The 13,774-nt window shown below is 34.9% G+C and overlaps 1 protein-coding gene across 5 annotated transcripts in view; it reads right to left on the bottom strand.

The window, feature by feature from the left end:
- The window catches only part of OSBPL3 (oxysterol binding protein like 3), a 118,878-nt gene extending 105,104 nt beyond the window's left edge, over nt 1-13,774 (bottom strand). For 2 of the 5 annotated variants that reach the window (XM_039342060.1, XM_039342063.1), the window contains exon 1: nt 13,639-13,774. The gene's annotated coding sequence lies outside the window, so the exon portion shown is untranslated. Of the gene's footprint in view, nt 1-12,524; nt 12,674-12,716; nt 12,901-13,638 lie in introns of those variants that run through there. The other 3 variants (XM_039342064.1, XM_039342062.1, XM_039342061.1) reach the window with 3 other exon arrangements.

Genomic DNA, 13,774 nt, shown 5'->3' with positions numbered 1-13,774 from the left:
CATGTCTATGCTATTTTTTCCAAGATGAACAGGAACGCTCTTTTGGAACATGACAGGTGCAGGAGCTTGTGAAAAACCATTCCATGGACATAAATAACACCATGCATCTCATGTTAGATAACTGCATCTCTTTCTAGTAACATCCAATAAATGACCAAAATAAGCCCTAATCCAATATGTAAATATACTCTTCCTGAAATATCTTTGTAAATCAGTGAGTAATTAGGAAGTTTAATGGAGGACAAATGCAAATGCAAATATACACAGGCTTAGATTTTCAGGCTCCAATAAATCTTACATAAGCCTAATTATTTGCAACATGGTGTTCCAACAACAAGCTATATGTAAATAACTCACACCCTCATACCTCCAAGGAAGCTATTAGCTCAATTTCTTTGTTGACACCAATTCATATACTTTATCGAGGATTTGTGAAGGCTGGATTATATATACCATGTTTCATTAGCCAAATATCCATATATTGACCGCAAAAAATATTTTTCTCAAAACACAAATATTAAGCTCCTGTCACAAATGAAAAGCATATTTTCCCAGAAAGAGAAGAAACAATATTAATCCCCTTTACTTCCACACCTTGAAAGTTGTCAAACAAGTTCTACTGTGGTAGTTTCATAGAAACTGTATGTTCTATATATTTTAGGATGTTCTAAATAAAGTGAAAGGAAATATAGATGATCTGCTCTTCATGGCTCTACTCACCTGCAATATCAAAGCGAAGTTCAAAAACAAATAAACAAATAAACATGGGAGAATGCATTTGATTGGAAGGGAAATCTTGAATACAAGAGTCAGTCCTGTGGTACCATGGAACTTCATGTGCTATCAGTCTTTTAAGCTAGGCCAGATTAAAAAATGAGAGTCACTAAGAATCCTGGAATGTATTGTTATGTGATTATAATACTGTAAGAGAATCTTGAATGTCCATCTCTCTCTTTCATATATATCTAACCAATCACAATAAACTAATCCAAGTTTCTTTTTCATGCTTCCTGGTTTCACAAGACTCAAGTATCCTTGCTGTAATGGCCTGGTATTCTATTCCTCCTTCCCTGAGTAAATCCAACATTTCTTCATTCCTATTTTACAATAATCCTCCAGCTCACCTAGTTATTTTTATAATCATTTAATTTTAAAAGTAGGAACTTGGCAAAGAGTTGGCCTCAAAATATTACAGAGTTGAACGCTGGCATTCTTAAAAAATGGAAATAATGAGCTGCTGGAGCCCCTCATTTGTTTGGACATAGACACACAAAATAAGCTATATAAACTGTAGAGACTTTCTTAAGAGATTAGATGGTGGCAGGAAACACTCTCGGTAGTTTCTCTTCTGGTAAATTAGCACCTACTCATCTTATGAATTAATAAGCCTGCCCCATGGCATTTTGTAATGCACTCTCCAATTCAAGAAAATCACCTTCTTACAGCAGTAGTGTTTTCTCCAAGTGATAGTCGAATGTGAATTCACTGCTTTATCTTTTTAAGAAATGCACTGGTTAACATATTTATATACTCTCCTCTCCTGTATTTTCTGTCTCCTGTCTCTTGGAATTTCTAAATATCAAAAAAGTTCATAGGGATATAATGTGCTGATTTAGCTAGCACATTATGTTTGAACAGCTAACCCAAATTGCCACTCACTTATTTGCTCTTCTGGATCTTTAATTCTTTTGTATTTAGCATCAGAGATCAGCTTGACATTTCCCAAGATTGGTATAAATTTACTAGAAGGCAAACAGTTCAAAGGAGAAAGATCAATAAATGTGGTGGTATAATTCCATTCCAGGCTACTTAAGAGTAGTTCAGACTGAGTCAGTCACTATTTGTCTCCACCCTGCCAGATGCTAGGAAGAGCAGAAGCAACCCTGTTTACTTCTTTGAGACAGTCTAGGTTGCATTTAACCTTTCTGTAATATGCAGGAGATTATAGCCCAAAATGGAGCAAGGTTAGGTGTTCATATAACCAACTGTGGTACATTTTTGGCAGAACTGAGCCTTGGGTTCACTATTCTTATGCACCGTGTCCATCTGGGGTCTTTTGTTATACATCTAGGTAATTGTCCCAAAGTGCTCACAGGATCTATCTGTTCTGTTCTGTTCAACCAGTATGCTGAAGATACCAAGACCTTTTGGGCCTTTTATCCAACGTAAAAGAAGGAAACAATGACGATTGTTGACTATCTTTGAATATCAGCTGGATGAGAGAACAAACTGAAATTATATCAAGAAAGACCAATGTGCTGTTAGGAATCAAGAAATGAATTTGAGAATCATATTTCAGTCTGGAAATAAATTTCATTATTTGTGAAAGAGTAAATTCACAATCTGGAACCAGTCCCTAATACTCCAATATCATTAAAAATGTCTTGACACAATTATATCTGTGTACCAGTTACAACTGTTTTCATTGGACTTCTCTCAAAAAATGTCTAGACATTGCAGCTGATACAAAATGGTAAACTTCTAAACAATGCAAGATATAGAGATCAGATAAATCTATACATAATGATCAGAATTGATTACCAATTGCTTATCAGGCACAAATTAAGATATTGGCAGTAATTCTATCTAAGGGGCTCTCTCTTCCAAGATGAAAAAGCTATAGAGAGGTCTTTCTGAAGATGCTAAATGTCACCATTTTCTGGCCTTCTCCTGTGTTAATGTCAGGCAGTAGAACTCATTCCCTTACGACAGAGGTGTCAAACTGCCGATCCACAGGCCAGACACATCACGCGGAAGCCACACCCACCCCATTGCCAGCAATGGCAAAACCATCCCGATACATTGCACGATGTCACATGATGTCACAAGTTTAACATGTCTGCCTTAGGAGAAGCACTTGCCCCAATTTTTCAGTGTATAGACACTTCTCTTTCTGTACATGCTTAACAGTTAATTGATGATAGTATTATTTTAAACTTTTACTATTTTGTCCCTTTTGTTTCTTTAAAAAGTGTTAACTTCCTTGAATATTCAGGAAGAAAATAAATCAAATACAAAAGTTAAACACTGGCAATAACCTCTCCTTTTCTTCAGACGGATACATTAAGATAAAAACAGGGTGACTGACTTCATTGCTAAGAAAGATTTTAAACTTAGATGTGATTTTCACCACTGTATTACATTTTGGCTTTAGTCACAGTGAATAAACAAATAAAAAATTCTGGTTTTGCAATATTAGAACTTTAATAAAGGAACCGTGTAATTAGTTACATATTTTTAAATGAACCCTATTGCTCATATTCGTATTTCTAAAAGCTGATTAGAACGCTGGATTTTCTTATTTTTTTTTCCAAAATAAAATGAAATCAAAGTGCATATTTTGTAGCTGAAAAAGTACAGAAATGAGAAAACTATCTCTGATGAGAAAAATTTCATGATATTATAAAATAGCTTCCCAAAATTGCGGAAATGATTTCTTAAGCCTAACTGGAATTTAGGTGGACTTCATTACCCAGACTTAAGAAAATTATTAAAAGGATTTTTTTTACCAATGAGTAATTTAACAAGTTTCATGAAACAAAAAATTGCATCAATGCCAAGAGAATGTTTGACAGGATATCTTATTTCATTATAGTAACATCTAATATACAATACAATATAATATCTGTTCAGTTAATACTGAAACAAAGGAAGGAAGGAAACTATAAATATATCTAATACTAATAAATGTATTAATTATTCCTAAATGATTTATTTATAAAAACATTATTACAAAACCCTTTTGAAAATAATAGTATTTCAGAATGCAACCATGATAAAACACTAAAACACTATATATATAGAGAGACATTTATATTCATTCACATTTCCACCAGTCTTCAACATGAATTATCAAAAGCTATCACTTTTCAACTGACTTTTAGAATTATTGTACCTATATGTAATCTGAATTATGAATATTTAATTATAATTTTATAGTTAGCAAAGCTAATTCATCTTTATAAACTATACTTAAAAGATGATTTTTCTCATTAAATCGTAGTTAAGTCATAGTTACATGACGTTGTAGAGAATGGAGATGTCATTTTATATTTTATAAAGTTATGATATAGATTATATCCAAAACAAGATTTGAATGAAGAGTTGCCCCAAACTCAATGTTTAATATTCTGAAAACTTATTTTAAGCCCAACACTAAAAATGAGGTTGAAATTAGCACTACTGTATTTCATGATATGAGGGAGTTACAAGACAGAAGTTTAAAAAACTGGCTATGCATTTCATATAATGTTCTAGCAATAAAAGTCCCTTCCAGAACCTTAACTTCTATATTTATTGAGGGAAGAGGGAATGGTCTTGAGCAACAGGAGTAATTGCTACTACCAAGAGAACTGTTGAATAAAGGATGTCTGATTCTAGATCAGTACATGTAAATGTACTCAGACAACACCATCATTAGTTCTCATGAAGATAAAAGAAGGAAGGGGGAAAGTATATTATTTTATTAACAATTATTTGCATCAAACCATAAGTAGGATCAATAGACTATTGTAATGTCAGAAACTAGAGAGGCATGTTAACCATAACTTTCTATTGGAAGATAAAAAAATATAAAATTTAAGAAATAAAATGGAAGTGTTTTCACGAGGGGAGGAGAGTGCAGGATAGGCAAAAGGTCAGTGATGGGGAGAGATAGGTGTGTGTATGGGAGAGGGAGGCAAATACACCTAACTACCACAACTGTGGCTACAGAACTGCCACCACTAAGTGGTGCAGTCACACAAGGTTTCACCAACAACTGCTTTGCTCAGCAATGAAAATTCTTATTCCATTGGAATTTCAAATTTCAATTAGGTTGTAAAGCAGGGGTGTCAAACTGCCCACCCCAGCTCTGGCAATGCAAAAAAGTCGCAATATGTCACATGATGCGGCAAGTTTGACACCCGTGTTGTAAAGCAAGGACTACCTGTAGCTATCATGAATTTGTTCTTTTACACAAATTTTTATTCAAAGACAAAATGACAAAAGCAACTCTGTATCTAAGCTCTGATGATGCCCATACAAAGGGAAAGGATTTGCCTTGTGTCAGTGTAATACTGCTTTCAAATTTTCATTGATTAGCTCTGCAGATGCCTCTGCTGCATTTGCTGCGCTTGTGCAAAGGTATATATATATAGAAGATCATTTCATTCATTTCTTGCACTACTCATACAGTACTTTACTAGGATTATGTGAATCAGCTATGATTGAGTTTGAAAAGATATCAAACTGAAGTGTGTATAGGAATATACAAAGGTCCATATTTCTTCCAATTCATTTAAGGGCACCTGATTTAGTTTGATGCACCAGTAGCTTGCATGGAGATTTAAGTCAACAAAATCATTTATCAAAATTTTGCATAGACCACTCTCCATTCATACTCTGAAAAGAAAAAAAAACCCTGAATATAAAGTAACTTATGCTCAGGAAATTAGTAAGAAAAAAAGTATGTTTATCTTACTGATTTTGCAGGTCTTTTTCTGTATCTCAACACATCTATAATCTATAATCTTCAATTATAAAGGTAAACAGAATGGGAGAAAAGGCCCCTCAATTTATACAAATATAGTACTTGTAACAGCACATGCTGGACAAGTTCTTTCACTTCTTTAGCAGAGCAGCAACTCTCAAAAAGAAGTGATGAAAAATGGAGAAACAAAGATGAAAGTTCCAACAACAGATTTTTCTAGATTTTAGTTCCCTGCAACTCAAACACCGCAACCTCTTTGGGATTATGCAGTTTTATTAGACATGCTACAGATTATGGTAATAAACCTGCAGCCCCATCTTCATTTTCAATGCTTTATTCTAAAACTACACATTCAGTTATTTGTTTTCCCTATACAGTACCACTCCATATGATCAAGAAAAGTATCCATCCACTATTAACAGAGTGGCCTCAAGTTAATAGTACACTACTGAAGTTTTATGTTTCCCATAAAAGAGCTTATACTACTTTTCAATGTCAAGTGGACCAGAAACTCACTTTGTTCCACCTATGAAAGAGTGTTGGCTTAACGTCAACAGATACAGAAGTGTTCCTGCAAATCTGGGCTGCAATCCACAATCCATTTACTCCAGATCAGCCTAATTAAAATTATAGGAACTACACTTGGGTCAAGTAGTATAAATGATTTTTTAGGTATGTCTCATTTCAAGATAAAATGTATTTATGACATGTAACATTTCTGCTCTAATTGAGCTTCCATTCATTTGTTAGTTTATAGTTGCTTTTAAAAAGATACAGCCAGAAATTTAGATCATAAATGATATATTGGCTGCTAATAATGACTTTCAAAGATATAACCAGAAGTGAAGCAGGACACCATAAATTATATCTTGAGTGTTACTTGCCTACATCAAGTGGTTTAACTAAATCACTGCCACTGCCATGATTAAAAAAAATTCCAAGCCAGAAATATGCTCCAACACTGGAAGTTTTTAAAAAGAGACTGGACAGCCATTTGTCCGAAATGGTGTAGGGTTTCCTGCCCGAGCAGGGGGTTGGACTAGATGACCTCCAAGGTCCCTTCCAACTTTACTACTACTATTATTATTATTATTAAATAAACACACAAGCATCTTAACAGAGAGCAACAATTCTGTACATTATAAAGAGGCCGCCTTCAGTCACATGGGAGCCACTTATTTATAATGCATTCCCATGCAGCTAAACACATGGAGTGCATCATGGAAAAGGGTCTCTGGTACAGCCAAGGACTGCAGCTAAAGGGCACTTGAAAATCTACACTTATTTGCAAATTAAGCACTGAAAAAATAAAGCTGGAAGATAAGACAATTCCAGCCAATTTTATACAAAAAGATTTATGCATCTTTCTCTTCTTCTATGGTTTTCTAACTTGATAAAATAATGTAATGACAAACACTACATTGGACTGGCTATTGTTTTGATTTGGATTATGAGATGTCATTTTAAAGTCAGTTTATCAATAAAGTTCACTATTGTTATATATATAAAAAGTAAATTCACATTCACTTTTAAACTATGGTTTAGTGAATAATTCATAAATTGCAACAAATTATGTTATAATCAAGTATATCATACTCTGGCATACATTGATTGTATTCCATGTCTATTCCATGTCTATACTTTTACTGAATTCAATTCACAAATCTGATTAAATTAAATAGAACTATTTTTATGACACAACATTCACAAGAGGCCAAGGGTGGCATGTTGCTGCATGAATCACTGGCTATTTCACATTCAATTCAGGGTGTTCATTATGCTAAGGGCCGCAACACAGAGACATGAGATTTTGGGGGTTATTGGCACTTTCTTAAGAGCAGCCCTCACCCTTTGGAACACCTGGACTTCAGAAAGACATACAACCTCTTTGTCTTCAAGAGAGCTTCAAAAGTATGTTTATTTTGCAGAAATATGAGTGCTGAGTGTACAATAGTTGTCTTGGATTAGTTTAGGTCATACTAATTAACTTGGTTGTTACTCTGAACATTCTCTCAAATTTATAAAGGTAGATAAAACAAATATATTCAGTTGACAAACTGAAAATGATACAACTTATATACTTGTATAAGATGTTATATACCTAATGCAAGTACTAAGCCCAGTTTCAATGATGTCAAAATGCATAAGTTTTCATTTTGGTGTCATTGAGATTTGTTATGGATTTTGTTGTAATGACTGACCTCCATGATGGATGGATTACAAATACTAGAAGTAACATTGCCTCAATCCCCCACACTACTGGAATTTGAAGACAGGATGACTATATTCCAATATTTGAGGGGGTCACATTATTCACCAAACCATCGGAGGGCAGGACAAGAAACAATGGTTGGGAACTGATCAAACAGAGAAGCAAACCTGGAATTAAGGAGAACTTCCTGACAGTGAGGACAATTAACCAGTGGAACAGCTTGCCTCCAGAAATCATGGGTGCTCCATCACTGGAGATTTTTAAGAAGAGGCTAGACAGTCCCTTGTCTGAGATGGCATAGGTCCTCATGGGTGAGCAGGGGGCTGGACTAGAAGACCTCCAAGAACCCTTCCAGCTCTATTCTATTCTTTATATAACAAAATGTAATTCAGTATAGTGGCTATTCATAAGGTCATCTTCCACATCACAGTTTTGCGGAGCTACTGCACTGCAATATAATTCCAGCCAGCACATTTCTGCAAGGCATAAGATCAAGGGAGGCTCTGTTTCATGTTATGAAATTTGCTTTTTAAGTTGACAGAAAAAGCCATCACTATGTATGATCCTCTCTCCCTCCACAGCTTGGAATGTTAAATTATTGAAAAAAAATACATGATTGGAATACTATAACAATTTCATCTAAGTCATGCAAACAAATTTAGGAATACATATTACTGATGCATAAATTTTATGTTTTGACATACAGGCTCACAGCTTTATTGAGATAACGTTTTTTTTAAACAGACAAATCCTGTCTTACAAATAGTACAATAATTTGCAAATGTTTTGTCAGTCTCTTAAGCAGAACATGTAAAGAAACATTTTTTAAAAAAAAAATCAGTTTCATTTCAGACATCATCTATATTTCCTGTGCTTTGCAAGCAGTTAATATGTGGGTTTGCCACAGTTGCAACTGTTTTTCTTGCTCTTCCTTAGATTATTTTATTCTCAGAGCAATGTTTTTACTGAGCAATTTCTCTCCCTTACAGCATAAGCAATAATGCTACACAAATCTATGAAACATAATCTGGCGTTATGAAAGCAGCAGCTAATCATTAAAGTTCAGACACAAAAGTGTAACAAGTACAAACTAGACATAGTTCAGCTCAAACAATATAATTCTGTTGTGCATGTATCCAACAATACCAGCCATACTAATAGAAAGAGCAGACACTCCATTCCTCAGGTATCTAGTTCTGATAGTCAAGAAATGGAAGCAAATTCTGTTATACTTTTATGTCAGGAAGGAGGTTTGTGATATGTTTTGATACTAAAACAAATTCTGTGCTTTTCAATACAAGAATCTTGGTGGGCCAATTCCTACAGCTCGATCATGTCTTAGGCTAGTTTTGCAAAATAAGTCTATTTCTGAGGACTGTAAAGACTATTAGAAGAGGTGGGGCATTCATTAGCTTGCTACAGTCTGCAATCTAAACACATCTGAAAGGCAGTAGGTTGAGGAAGAATGGGTTTTAAAGGAAATTACAGGATACCCACAAATCTTTTTGAAAGAGTACAGCTATATGGCAAGGACCACAAAACAATAAGCCTAAAAATGCAGGCCACACGAACTGCACAATGTTTAGATTTTCCCCCCTTACAACTTAAAGTATAAATATATTGGGGCGGGGTCACACAGAATTTTGATCAAAATAAATGAGTCTTAAGAGCTCTTGAGCAATATACAGGGAGAAATTAAGTTTAAATTGGATAATATGGTAATTAAATTACTTGAAGCACAAGCAGAAATAGACTCAAGATCACCACAGGTTTTATACTTCATTTATTCATCCCTTTGGCAGTAAACACCCAATTTATAAGCTTCCCTGAAACAGGGAGTAATTAGAATCCTTGTTTGGAAATCAGGCTATCAATGGAAGTCAAAAGGTAAGTATTTCCTCCTACAATTTTCATATTCAAGGAAAGCACATAACACAATATTGCAATAATCTGAAACACGTGCTAATGATCCAGAAACAAGTAAACTTTGTTGCCTGGTATTTGTCATTTGATCCAAGTATACATGAAAACTGGAAACTGCTGCACACTGAATTCATTATTGTTCTACTTCCCTATAAGAATTAACAAAAACCTTTCAAAGTTTGGCACATTTGATTTTCCCATAGTTCTACTTGAAAATGCTGGGCTCTTTAACATTCAGAGCAAAAGTTCAGCATTTCTTGTTTTTTTTTCCATTTCCATTGTGGTAAGCAGGGCTTTATTTGTCATAGAAGGCCCAGAACGGAGTTCCGGCACCTTTTTGGATGGAACCTTGTAGGGTAAGCAAGCTGGGTTGTATGACATGTGTGAGTTCCGGCACCTTTTTTTTTTTTTTTTTTACAAAAAAAGCACTGGTGTATTTAATACTATTGCCATTTCTGAACTGGTGTTGTATAAAGCAGGCATCCAATACCAGTCAGCTTGAAATATTTCAAGCAGGAATGCCAGAATTTAAAAATGACTAAGAAATTATTCTATACTGCTTTGTGAATAATATCCAAATAACTAGATTTAATTACCTCTTAATCCTCTTTATAATATAGTATCCCACAAGGAGAAGGAAATAATGCATCAAATCCCCAAAGTATCTAATCCACCAGCACTTTCTGCAAGCAGGAAAAATACAATTATTCTCAAATCCTCTGAAGTTAAGAGTCAATAGCCAGCTGGCTGCCCATTGTCATTTCCATGGTACACAGTCAGAAACCAAAATCAGAAGTGGTTCCCTGCTGAATTCTTCCAAAGAAATTCACCTTTCCACAAGAATCCCCCCTGCCAACATGTCCGGCAATATAAAATTAATTCTTAGAAACACAGGATTAATAAAGCAGTTAATCTAATATAGTTGCATTTCAATAGAGAGAAATATTTATGTTATAATCTTCTGGAAGCATTTAAAATGACTGAAAATCTATATGAAGTAATAGATGAAACAAGATGATATCAGAAATTGTTCTCCTTAATAATCTTACTATGAATTGCACAGATGAAACTCTTGAGTTTCAACTCTAGGTAAAAGCTAGTACTATGAGTAAACCAGGGAAACAACACATCCATATATCTGCATCTTGTTAAGTCAAAATTAATTTTTACCTTGATTGTGAATGCTCTCAGGAGCATGATGATGGTACCTCTGAGGAAAGAGGCATTTAAAGAAGAGTTTGAAGGAAAGAGGATGTATTAAACCTAACAAAACACATTATTTCTTCTTATTTGGACAATCTTGCTCCTCAAAGTACTGCACTAAAATTTTGGTGATAGAGATATCAAACTTACTAAATGAACTCACCCAAGCTTGTTATATAGAACTGCAATAAACTAAAGAAAGTGTAGACTGAATCAGAATGGCAATTTTAAACTCTGCTTGAAACTATCTTACTCTGAATTTGAGGAATAATGTAAAAGACATACAAATTTCTCAGTGCAAGGTCCAACATGAAAAATACCACCTGTCTTATAATTCTCCTGACCCCAGCCCACTATTTGTGTTAGAACCAATTTAAATAAATATTGCCTCTATGAACATACAGATTCACAGATCAATTGGTTGGATGTTTTAAAACTCTCTTTTCACAACTGCTCTGACTTAGACCTCCTGAAATTCCAACAAATTTCCAAGTCTTCTGATATCAAAAACTATTTCCCATAATCTTCCTAATTGTAAAAGTCTTTTTAAAGAAAAAGTTCTCTTTTCCATTTTGGTTATATATATTTTTGTAATATAACAATCTGATGTAAACTGGCCTAAGAAAATGGGGAACCTAAAAATAAGTAAGTTTCTATCTTTCAATGGATCAGCTGTAAAACAGGAAATGATATTGACTTCATAGCACTAGTCTTTTGCAGTGCACTGAAAGCACAGATAGCTTTCAGTGCATGTGAACCATTTCATAGATTCTTGTTGATACATATACAATTCACAAGCGGCTTTGTCACTGTGTCATTCATGCCCCATATATAATTTTGTCTAGCCTTTTTATAGCCAAGAAATGAGAAACCACTGAGATAAACACAAATGCCTATCAATTACATATTTTGGGAATGGCTTTATGAGATAATATTAGATGGGCTTTGTAACCAAGAAATAAGCATTTTTTTCTGGAAAAAACTAATGTATTTCATTTAAAAATGAACCACATATAATACTCACTGTAAAGACTTTTAAAATTACTGCTTGAAGGATGGACTCTGTATGGCTAGATCAGTCCTGAACAATTGTCTTATCTATTCTGCTATCCTGGATGACAATCAGTTTCTTCATGGCTATTAGTGTGAAGGGAATGATTTTCAACAGAGATTCTTAACCACTATTAACTCACTTAGGTAGTTCTCTCCTACAGCAGCTTAATGTTTTCAAGAGATATTACAGCTTTCACTAGCCCCTGCCCAGAAGTTTCATAATCTGCAACATGACTTCCCTAAGCATGTAATGAACCATGTTGGAAAATCAGAAGAAAAGCACCAGTTTATTGGCTTTAACCTCACCATTTAGACCAGCAATCTTCTTAGAAGGAAAAAAACTAAAAGCCTTCAAAACCTGATTAATTAATAATTGTGGGTGTAGTCAGCTTTTTGCATTTTGGGATATTCTGTTATTAATCTAAAGGAATCCACTTTAGTTGCTGGTCTTGTTTAAATCTATATAGATAGAATTATCTATGTATGAGCAAAACTATAAACCTATGTTTGTGAAACAAACTGAACAGAGAGAAGCAAGAAAAAGAAACTGAACAGGAAAGAAACATGTAAAATTGTACAAAATTGTGTTAAAAGTTTTTTTCCTATATCATTTAAAAACAAAATCTACCCAAAATAACAAGTTTTTCTGAAATTTATCCTTACCTGAGATCTGGCAGCAACTTGAAACATAGGTTAAACAAGTATAAGCTTTCTTAAAGCTGTTGTATCTTTAGTGCGGAGAGTAACACCCAAGAGGCTTTTCACCTCCTCTGAGTAAGCTGCCAAAGCTAAAAAGCAAAGATCAGGGCGGACGGGAGCGACAAACGGAAATATATTCACTTTAAGCAGCGCTACCTGTGGAAATAGGGTGGAGCCTCTGAACTCGTCCCATTTCGGTTCCAAGGGGGTCTTCAGAAGGGTCAGAGAATAGTTTCCATTGATTGACAGTTGCTTTGACCAAATGAAAACGTTAGAGCGAATAGCTTTTGCAGGCGCTTTCCTGGGCGGCGGGGTGTTTCCATGTCAGTAAGCTGTGTTTCTAGGGCAGGTGACAAGGGGCGATATGATGCGGGCGGGCAAATACCCACTGAGAACAAATCAAATAACCTCTCAATCTGCCGGCGAGGTAAGTCTTCTGTTTGCAAGGATGGTTCGCCCTAACTGTGCTGTCTTTTCCAAAGTTAAGAAGAAAAAGATGCTTAGCCTAAACCGTAGGTGGATTTAAATTTAAGAGACCCAGATAATTTATAGAAAAGGTTGCGCTTTGTGCAAACTCAAAATTTTAGTTCAACGAACTAATCCCTCCACTTCTTCCTAATCATATGTTCAATTACGAATTAATTACCATTAATTTCTTGAGTTTTACATCACAAACACATGCAAACTTATTCTTTTAATGTAAAACAACGGTCAGGTTTTAAGAAACACAATCTTCCAGAATACCTCATGCTCGCCCGGGGTCCTTTCCGAAAGGCATCCCAAGTATTTACTACAAGAAAGGAATACCAGTACCTCTAAACAGCAATGGTCTCCAGCAAGAAACGATGTTTTAAAAATGAACGCGTTTTAGTGGAGGAATATTTGCATCGGAGAAAAACTTAAAAAGGATCGTAACCAAGCTAAAAAAACAAGCCTTCCTTCGCTTCCATCAAGGAAATTATAGTGACGATTCAAGCATAGCTAATTGGACCAAAATAGCACTTCGCTACCTTAAAATCATTTCACAGATAAACCGAGGGAAAGAAGAAAAATGCAGGAAAGCTTTCAGGAGGTGTACCTTATTTTTTTAATTAAGAAGCAGGAAACAGCCCCAGACATGCTCAGATCGCTTCGGGCTCATTTCAAAGTTCTTAATACTTGCTTCGGTCTTCCCTTCTCTTTCTATGGATTCTCAATGCAGTATAACAAAAGGA

Source organism: Crotalus tigris, unplaced genomic scaffold, assembly GCF_016545835.1.
Source record: "Crotalus tigris isolate CLP2741 ecotype Arizona unplaced genomic scaffold, ASM1654583v1 scf7180000017774.6281472, whole genome shotgun sequence".
NCBI lineage: Eukaryota > Metazoa > Chordata > Lepidosauria > Squamata > Viperidae > Crotalus > Crotalus tigris.
Note: the sequence above shows the minus strand (reverse complement) of the source record. Positions and strands in the feature narration are given on the sequence as shown.